This window comes from Centruroides sculpturatus, unplaced genomic scaffold (assembly GCF_000671375.1).
Source record: "Centruroides sculpturatus isolate CEXI.00-Female unplaced genomic scaffold, Cexi_2.0 scaffold1080, whole genome shotgun sequence".
NCBI lineage: Eukaryota > Metazoa > Arthropoda > Arachnida > Scorpiones > Buthidae > Centruroides > Centruroides sculpturatus.
In genome coordinates, this window is record NW_019385284.1 from 116,083 (window position 1) to 124,481 (window position 8,399).

Consider the following 8,399-nt stretch of genomic DNA (forward strand, 5'->3'; position numbering starts at 1 on the left):
TTCGAATATTGGTTCGATTATAGAACGATTGTAAACGTTCCAGAAACGTTGAAAATAGTTCGTTTGACTAAACGTAAAAATTCTCTAATTAGTCTGGAAACGGGGGACCTAATTCTTGCATTATGTGAAAATGGGCAAGATTGGCTATAACGTAATTATCTTAATCTTTACTATCGTTACTTTTTGCCCAGCGAAGCGGGTCCTGGCAGCTAGATTCTAGATTACTTAGAAAAACAGTCTTTTATATATATATATAAAAACTATATTACATACAAATAAAAACAAAGCGAAGCGGGTCCTTGCAGCTAATATTTCTATAAAATTTTTTCAATCTGTACTACTTTATAAGCTCCTGTACGGGCAATTACTTATCACGATAAAATGGAAATTGTTCTTGCTTTGTTATATTTGGTGATCACACATCTTGCATCGATTAAATGGAATTTCAGACATTAGCATCAATAATCGTTTGGTGATGAATTTTTCTGTTAAATTTAGAAATCGTATGCGCTCGTATTTCAGTATTGCTAACTCATTAAAGATCTTCGTGCTTATCCTATATTTCATCACACTTGCAACATGGCAGCTGATTTTGTTTATCGAGAAACTTACCCGTTTTTGGTTTCTTAAGATGCACAATGTGGGCTGCCGGACTGTATGGAACGGGACTTGAACATCAGGTACAGACCGCCCTTGGTTCTTCGACAGCCCGAATTCGATGTCAGAGCTGTAGACCGAAGTCTTAATCGCTCAAACATCTGGCCGTCGCCTTGTTATGACACTTGCACATAAATGTTTTTAGTTGGTCGGCAATGTCACATAATATATTATTTCGTCGAGAAATTGATATTGGATGTATCAATACGTCGATTAAATATGACATATATTGAGGACGTTCTGTATTTAATAATAATGGAAGAAATTTGATCCAATAATCTAGTGTCTTACATATAATATAGTGTCTTAGACGGCTGCTAAAAAGTCACTAACTAACAACATATACAGGAATTGGCGTTTCCGATTTTCTGGGGTCGATTTTTCCGCCTCCAAACACCTATGGTAATTTCGAATATCCCGTCTCGTTCGAAGGAAAATTATTTTCTTAGGTAGTGCGCAAAATTTCAATATTTTGTATAAAGCGGTTGCTGCAATATAAGCATTGGAAAAATGCAAAAATCTGCAAAAAACCTATATTTTATTCTCATTTTTCCTCATCTGGCACTGTAGACGCTCGTAGAGAGAGAAACCACTGGGTGCAGAAAGTTCAAATTTTAAACTTAAGCCTTTCTCGTTATCAGTGAGGTGATGGCGAAACTTCCGGGTCTATAGGTCAAGGTTCACGGGAGTTTCCCATGGAGCTAATTCAGTTTGAAGGCATATAAAATGCATTTTATAAGCATAAAATACAAAAGCTCAAATTTATGCCAATTAAAACTTTTTATAACGATTTTACTAAACGGCGTTCAGTATCATGACGATAATTTAAAATATATTTTGATATAAACATAGATGACGTCACCGTTTCGTTACATCAAAGTTGACGGCAATTTTTCCTCTACAGCGATTTTGCTGAATTGTTCGATAATAGGCCTACAGTAACATATAAGTGGACTATCTATATTCACGCCGTCCTTATCCCGAACAGTTTTGGATATCTATCCTTTCCGAATGTTCTATCACACGGTGTGGTAGTCACATAACACAAGACCCTCTGTTCTATCTATAAGGAGATAGCCCGATGTAGTAAGCACAGAATTCTAAGGAGTGAAGGTTTCAGAAAAACTCTAGAATTTCCTCACTCCTTAGAAATGAAAAGGACGCCATCGAGAGAAAATAGTGCCTCTGCCGAAACAACTTGAAAAAAGACAGACTCCATTTCGTCAGGCTGGAGAGCGAAAAAATTTTATAGAAATATGAACAGAATTAATCTTAGCTTTTGAAAAAATAGGCCACATAAAACCCTGTGCCATTTTAGCGTCACGAATACCATAATTTTTAGCCTGTAAAAACTGTCCGGAAGACGAAAATAATAATACTACCAGGTATATGTAATTCGAAACGACTTATATAGGCTGATTATTAAAATACCATCTCTCTTTGGGCGATAGTCTACCGCCCTTCTTCAACACCGCCACTTTTGTTTTTGAAACATTTATAGTTAATATAGTTAATTGATAGTCACTAACATTTATAAATAAAGAAAATATTTAATACATTCCACAAAAACTAAATACTTTTGTTTATTACCCGACATAATCGCCTTAAACGTTGAGACATTTATCCTAGCGTGACACTAGTTTGAACATCGCTTCGTCGAGTTGCTTGAAGTAGTCCGGAACGGTGTCTTCCAATTTCTCCTGATCTGCAAAGCGTTTTCCCGGAAAAAATTTCTTTAAAGGTCCGAATAAATGAAAATCCGACGGGGGGGGGCTAAATTTGGACTATACGAAGGTTGTTGCAGGACCTCCCAATTTCGCTCTGGCAATCACAGTTTGGAGTGATTTGACATGTGGAGTATAGTCCACACGTCGAAAACCTGCTTATTACGAGTTGGCTTATTGCGAGCGTCGTTCGGAATCAAAATGAAAATGTTGGTAATTGTTAACGTTTTTGGGAAAGCGCATTCCCCAGTGGCGCAATTGGTTACCGCACGGTACTTATAAGCAGTACTTGTGAGTTATGCCGGGGTTGTGAGTTCGAGCCTCACCTGGGGAACGTGACAAAATTTTTTTTTAAATTGCCTTTCGCTATTCGTCGATTAGTGGGGCTGGTCGTCCGGCTTTCGCCTATACTTTTTGAGCTGTTCGGCCTTCATCATAGCGAGTAATCGTCGATTCGGTGTCCAGCGCACTTGGCACGGGCACGCAATTCTTACCAATTCCAGCGACTTTAAGAAAGAGCGGAGGTTTTTGTAAGCGAGTGAAATGCATCTCAGTAAATTGGTTCAAAAATGTAAAAGGGACGTCTACGAAACGATGAACCGTGCAAAACTTTCCGAAAACGTAGAAAAATTAACTTGTGCCTGCCAGGAAGAGAACCTGGGACATTCCGCGTGTTAGGCGGATGTGATAACCGCTACACTACAAGCACTTGCTTCTTTAGCTGATGGTCAAATCTGATTAATGACGCCTGTCTGGAATACGTCCACCGTTCCGACCCGGAAGCATTTCGCCCTGTTGCGCGGTTAAGGCACAATTCAAGTCCCGACACACGTCAAACTTTCAAACGCATCGCGTTTTGAAATTAAATTTAAACTTAATAATCTTCAGTTCAATTCAATTCTTTATTGTATGAACCTTAGTTAATTACAAGGGGATTAAAGTAAATAAAAACTGAAGTTAGTGCAATTTAACAAATTAATATAATAGCTTGTTAGTATTATTTCTATACATATTATGTAAATCTGTAATTAGTAAAATTTCACTAATTAATTAAATAGCTTAGTACAGGATAACACAAAATAAAATACACAAAAGTAATCAGTTTTTGAAAAATGCGATAAATTAATTATATCTTTCCAGCTTTTTCTATTTGCTTCAAATTTGATACAGTTTTCATACGTTTGCAAACAACAGTTACTGCAAATGCTCTCAGTGTGTATTATTAGTCTATCCTTATGCGTCAAAACATAATTTTAACCACATCTCAGCTGTAAAATTAATCGTTCCACATGATAATTTATGTCCACAAACAAACAATCTTCACACATAATTTGTTTTAAAAATACGATACAATTGAAAATGCTTGTTCTTTTCCAACAAAGACCAATTTTCTTGTATGCTCTGTTCGCAACAACATTTTTATAATTAATGTTTGATCAATTTCGATCACACGAAGGTCTTGAAACAACCATAGAAATGAGAAACAGTGTCGATCTAACAGATTTTTCGATGCCAGTGTCCAGTTATACGTATAATTAATTATCCGTCACTAAGAATGCATTTCGGATTGGTCCCTATTCGCACTCACGACTTCAGTGTCTCCAACGTCACGAACAAAAAGTTAGTTCGTCTTAATGTTATCCACAATGATGTACAAAATAGTGCACAATTTGAACACATCTTAATGGTGTAGTTTCTACATATCAGTCTCTTGCACTTACTGGAACATTTTCTTTGTCTATTTTTGATCGGAAAATGACATTTCCCACAATTATTAATTCCTTATTACCTCTCAGAAGGATTTTAATGAGGTAATTAATGATTTCCTGAGGCATTCCTTGCCAAGCTGCGTCCATTGTGACGCGCATGTTGTCTAAGGTATGTGGCGGTAGTCCCAAGTGCAACTCACGTCAGACGAAGGACGTGTTTATTAATAGCGATCGCTCTGCGTCTTCATAACTACCGGAGTGCGCTGCTATTGGTAGACATTTAGAAACGACGATGAAAGAAAGATTGCGGGAGCCGTTATATCGGTAGTATAATGGAGGGATCTACGATTTTAAAATATGCGCACTTTTAGAGACAAAAGAAGTGTCGCAATTGTAAAATTTAACCATAAAATGTAGATGAGCATTAAAAATTTAGAGTTCCGGCTACCATTTGAAAAAAAATTCGAGAAGACACTCATACCATGTGCACTAACTTGTGCTTTCATAACTTCTAACTTTTCATATATAAAACCACATAATGGACCCGAAATAAAACTGAGTCATAGAGGACGCCATGTTGCTTTCTGTTGTAAACTACTATTACGAGCGGCCGTTTTTACTGTCCGATGGCTCGGAATATAAGAACGCGTTCTGCAAGAATTTTCAAACAGATGCCGCTCGCTCGGAGTTACGCGGAAGAATAAAAGAATGTACCCGAGGTCCCACAGATGTTCGAGGGAAAAGAGATTTGGTGAAGCTACCCTCCAGGGAAAGATGTCAATATAGTTCAGGCTGGTGAGAGTTCACCTGGCGACGTGCAGTCGGACTTTGGTTCAACAGTAGCCTGTGGTTTGTGTGACGTATTGGTCTGATGTTACCAGAAATGTACATCAGGGCTATTTGATCAAACATGATGCTTTTCATAATGCCCAGTGTAGGGCCAATGTTACGCTCGGTGAAAAGGCTGGCATGTAGCATTCCCCGGAATACCACCATACTCATCCACGTCTGTCTTTTCTCCACAGAAGCGGGATTCATCCATAAACAATACCATTCAGTGGTCCAGTTGCGATGACGACGACACCATGCCAGGTGTGCTGTGTCGAGTGGTTAATGATACTCCACGTTGCTGGTTGCTATGTCGCGAAGTCAGACTACATGCACAGTGCAGTCTGACTTCTTGCAACTTGACATTATGTAACCTGTTGCGAATGGTTTGAGTGGACACCGATGCACTCGTTGACAATGACAGGCAGCTTCGGATGTCACGTTTTGTGGTAAACTGGTCCCGATGGGTCGATCGGCGAATCTTCTGGTCTGTGCATTTTGTCATGCACTGGTGTGATCCACTTCCATCTTCGATGTCTTCGCAGATGTTGTATCCATGGTGTCACACATCGCTGGATGGTACTCATGTCGTGTCTAATACGTGTGGCAACTGCGCACATCAACAAACCGAAATCGCACAATTCCAGAATACGGTCTCGTTTCGTTAACTGGTGGTATTCAGCTCGCTGTGGTCTCCGAGGCATTTCCTATGCTTCTTCGAAAGTTCGGCAACCGCAATCCGTCGCTGATAGCATTTACGTCCCAAGCCGGCTGCTAGTCTTTATAGCCCAAAACTGGAAATCGGATGACCCGATAGGTACGCAAACTTAATCATTTGTATATCTCACTCACCTCTACTGGTCCTACAATTTGCACTTGGCTATGTGCATCCCTTCGTGGTATTGAAATTTCACTTTTGAGGAGAGTGTATTTCGCTTTTAATTTTATATGAGAAATTTGAAAAATATCAAGCACAGATATTTACATTTCAACCGTTGAATAGTTCAAAAGAGAAATAAGTCATTAATTTAAATTAATAAATAGCAATCGATCTTTTTACTTGTTAAGAATAGGACGCGACACGCTCCGTTATGATGACAAAAGCCGAACCCTTGCCAAAGTTCCAGAACTCAAAATTGCCTCAACAAGAGTACCTTGTTTCTATATACAATGGCTAACACTACACATTTCTATCTCGTTGTCTGTAATAACAATTTTAGTACCTGTGCCGCAAAAGATATTTAAAGGAACAAAAATTTGTTGAAAAAATAACATTTTGGCTCTTTTGTAGCCCAAATGTTTTAATCATGTTAACAACAAATGTATTTTTATGAGTTTTTATTATATAAATAATTACGAAAACTCTTTATTTGGCACATATTAAACATTATTATNAGCGGCGCTTCCAACGCTTCTATTGACGGCACGCCACTGAAACACACGACTCAAAATTATAATCGCAACATTACGAAAAATGCACGTACAGTACCCACGTGCAAATTACAGGACTGTCGAAATGACAAAAATATGTAAGTGATTAGAAGAAGAAACAAAAATACACTATCCAATAGACACTTGTTTATTCAGTAACGAATACGGTCCCCACAGGCCGCTATACGGCAAAGCATAATATTAACCTCGATATTCTGGTTCGTAACACGACAAAGATCAAAATGTAGTTTTTATCGTAAATGTTTTTCATAAGTGCAAACCAAGCTTTCACAAACAAACGATAACTAGCAACGAGCAATTGTTTATTGTGACATGGTCACAATGCCGGGCTGCAATTCTTAATCATATTTTGAAATCATTTAATTCAGAATACCTCAAGTTAGTAGTGGCTTGCCCCTGTACGTCACACTTTTCCGTTAACAATAGAGTCATCTGTTAACTGACGTTTTGAATTGAAAAAAACGTGACTTCCGGTTCGAATCGGAAGATCATATATAGTTAATTGGGGCCTCTTGTCCCTAAAGTTTCCACATCTTGTCTCAGATTTCATATAACTATGTTCTCGAGGTTAAGACGTACAAACGGACGACAGTGGGAATTTATGGGTCTACAATGACAAAGTTTGCAAATAAATGAAGCATTCTTCCGAAAGCAAAATTGTCGCGTTGTAAGTAAAAAGAAACTTCTCAGCCATCAGGAAATAAAATATCATGGCACGAGAGATACGAGCGAAAGTTTCAAAGTCGGATCAACACTCGCGGACCAAGTCGAACGGACGTGTCAAATTGATTAAGCCATCAAATTAAGAATTTAGGGTAGAGATCCTTTAAAAAGTCAGAAATTCAAGGAGAAAGAATGGTCGTTTCCCCCTAGTCCAGTCTGTGGGGAGAGAGATCCTTTAAAAAGTCAGAAATTCAAGGAGAAAGAATGGTCGATTTCCCCTAGCTCTGCGTCGATTTTCCCGTTGTCTCGGACTTAATTTTCGTTCGGCCGTATTATAAAGGTTTTTCGGTATTTTTAATATTCAGGGGCGTGCCGTGACATTTGATGATAGGGAAGCTGTGTTTCTGTAAGAAGCCGACATCCAGGGGCAATCAGCCAATTGCGCGTCAGTGATGGTCTAGTGTCCATTCGTATCGTTTATTCGTTAAGCCAGTAAAAACCGTAGACCTCTCTAATTGCATTTTTAATATCACAATTACATTCCGAATTACTAGCCACGATATAACGGCTACAATTAAAAATAAAATAATAAAAACTTACTCGGTGAAATAAAATATGTGGTGGATGTACTGGTACATACAAAATATTCTTCAATTACATGAATATACTTTTAATCCCCTTGTAATAAACTAAGGTTCATACAATAAAGAATTGAATTGAACTGAAGATTATTAAGTTTAAATTTAATTTCAAAACGCGATGCGTTTGAAAGTTTGACGTGTGTCGGGACTTGAATTGTGCCTTAACCGCGCAACAGGGCGAAATGCTTCCGGGTCGGAACGGTGGACGTATTCCAGACACGCGTCATTAATCAGATTTGACCATCAGCTAAAGAAGCAAGTGCTTGTAGTGTAGCGGTTATCACATCCGCCTAACACGCGGAAGGTCCCAAGTTCGATCCCTGGCAGGCACAAGCTAATTTTTCTACGTTTTCGGAAAGTTTTGCACGGTTCATCGTTTCGTAGACGTCCCTTTTACATTTTTGAACCAATTTACTGAGATGCATTTCACTCGCTTACAAAAACCTCCGCTCTTTCTTAAAGTCGCTGGAATTGGTAAGAATTGCGTGCCCGTGCCAAGTGCGCTGGACACCGAATCGACGATTACTCGCTATGATGAAGGCCGAACAGCTCAAAAAGTATAGGCGAAAGCCGGACGACCAGCCCCACTAATCGACGAATAGCGAAAGGCAATTTAAAAAAAAATTTTGTCACGTTCCCCAGGTGAGGCTCGAACTCACAACCCCGGCATAACTCACAAGTACTGCTTATAAGTACCGTGCGCTAACCAATTGCGCCACTGGGGA

General features: G+C 38.8%; 4 non-coding genes across 4 annotated transcripts; 2 read left to right on the forward strand and 2 right to left on the reverse strand.

The window, feature by feature from the left end:
- Positions 1–2,624: 2,624 nt before the first annotated feature.
- Trnai-uau lies at positions 2,625–2,715 on the forward strand. Its single transcript is given in 2 exon segments — positions 2,625–2,662; positions 2,680–2,715. It is a non-coding gene; the product is annotated as a tRNA-Ile (tRNA).
- A 302-nt stretch (positions 2,716–3,017) lies between these two features.
- On the reverse strand, positions 3,018–3,090 carry Trnav-aac. The gene has a single exon. It is a non-coding gene; the product is annotated as a tRNA-Val (tRNA).
- A 4,843-nt stretch (positions 3,091–7,933) lies between these two features.
- On the forward strand, positions 7,934–8,006 carry Trnav-aac. The gene has a single exon. It is a non-coding gene; the product is annotated as a tRNA-Val (tRNA).
- A 302-nt stretch (positions 8,007–8,308) lies between these two features.
- Positions 8,309–8,399, reverse strand: Trnai-uau. The gene is given in 2 exon segments: positions 8,309–8,344; positions 8,362–8,399. It is a non-coding gene; the product is annotated as a tRNA-Ile (tRNA).